The sequence below is a fragment of the Alligator sinensis genome, unplaced genomic scaffold, assembly GCF_000455745.1.
Source record: "Alligator sinensis unplaced genomic scaffold, ASM45574v1 scaffold169_2, whole genome shotgun sequence".
Taxonomy (NCBI): domain Eukaryota; kingdom Metazoa; phylum Chordata; order Crocodylia; family Alligatoridae; genus Alligator; species Alligator sinensis.
Window position 1 is genome coordinate 2,191,422 of NW_005842077.1, and position 1,638 is coordinate 2,193,059.

The following is a 1,638-nucleotide window of genomic DNA, read 5'->3' on the forward strand; positions in this document are numbered from 1 at the left end:
ATGTCTGGAGAGAACAGGGTCCTCACCTCTCTCTCAGAAGCGTTCATGTAATCTGTGCTCTTCAGAGATTTCTGGAGCTGGGATTTCACATGGGCAACATCCTGGCAAGAGGCCAAGGTGGTACCAAGTGCCTTATATAGGAAACTCTGAAAGAAGGAAACCAACATCACCAGAGCTGGGAACACAGCAGCCTGCTGGTCAGGACAAGAACCACCCAGAAACACACCCGTCCCTAGGAAGGACCAAGAGAGTCCAGCCCCAGCACCCATGCACCAAATAACTGGCCCCACTCCCTGCAGGAAAATGGCGGCTAAAGGCAGAGAAAGAGCCCCGCTAAGCACTCCCTTTGGGTCAGTGAAGAGAGCAGACAACCAAAGACAATGCCTTTGATCAAGAAAATAGAATGGAAAAGCACAAACTGTGGAGGGAAACTCTCTGCAGCCTCCTGCCACAGCACCATGAAACAGATGCAGAAACCGAGCCATTGCCAAGAGCACGCACCTTCTCCGGGGAGGAGCAGGCATAACTGGCTGTCTGGTGCTGCAGCTCCAGGCTCAGCTGACTGCTCCAGGCATCGTCGTCAATGGTCTTCAGTGACATGTTCAGGAACTGAGGGCACAAGTGAAGGGAAAGAAAGGGTTGGGTGCATGGGCTGAGTCTCTGTTGTCCTCCTCCTGTGCCCTTTCTAGCACCCAAGTCTCACAGGCAGAGGACGCCTTTGGACAACTCTACAGGTGGACACCCTAGGATCTTCCTGCTTCTCGCTCCCCCTTCCTCATCTCTGCCCAAGGATCCTTCACAACCTTGACACCAGTGGACAGAAATTTGGAAGAGATTGTGCCAAGAAACCTTTCCACTAGGGAGAGATTGTGTAGGGCGGGGAGGATGGATCAAGTCAAAAAGGCTCCATGGGCTCTACAATGGGCACCTCCAACTGTCAGGGACTTCAGTGCTTTGTTGTGTTGGACTTGCATTGCGATTGGACCTGGGAATTGCAGAAGCCCCCAACCAAGGCCTCATCTCCTTCCATTTCTTGAGCTCAAAGACTGTATGGAAAGGGTGAAGGATCCCAAATGGACAACTCTGGATGTCAATCCAAACTCAAGGACACTGGCAAACCTTCCAAGGTGGACTCTTGCTGGGTTATTGACTTTCATCACCGCATTTCCCTGAGGCATGAGGGAACCCTCCCTTCCCAGACAGCCCTACCCAGTTTGGATGTCTGCAACAGCAGCTCTGAGAGCCATCCTGTACCTTTAGCAGCAGGTGCTCCCACCACACATTGTCCTGGGAGGTCTCAGGATGTCCTGAAGGTGGGAGGGAAACAAGAAGGGTGTCACTGCCATAGGCACTGAAGAAGAGTCCTAGTTGCCTCCCTGGGAATCAAGTCTTTAGAAACTGCTGCATCCGCACCCAGTCACCTCCTGGGATCCCAAGGTCACAGGCTCTGTGCTCTACTACATACAATATTGGCATGTCTGGAAGTTGTGCATGACCAGTCCCTGCAGAAATGGCCATAAGGGGCATGGAGGGTGCTCAGCACCTCACGGATGTGCTCAGCACAGCACAGTACAGGACTGGGCTTCATAGAAGGGCAAAGTGCACAGAGGTTTCCTCTGGCAACAGAAACCTCCCAAG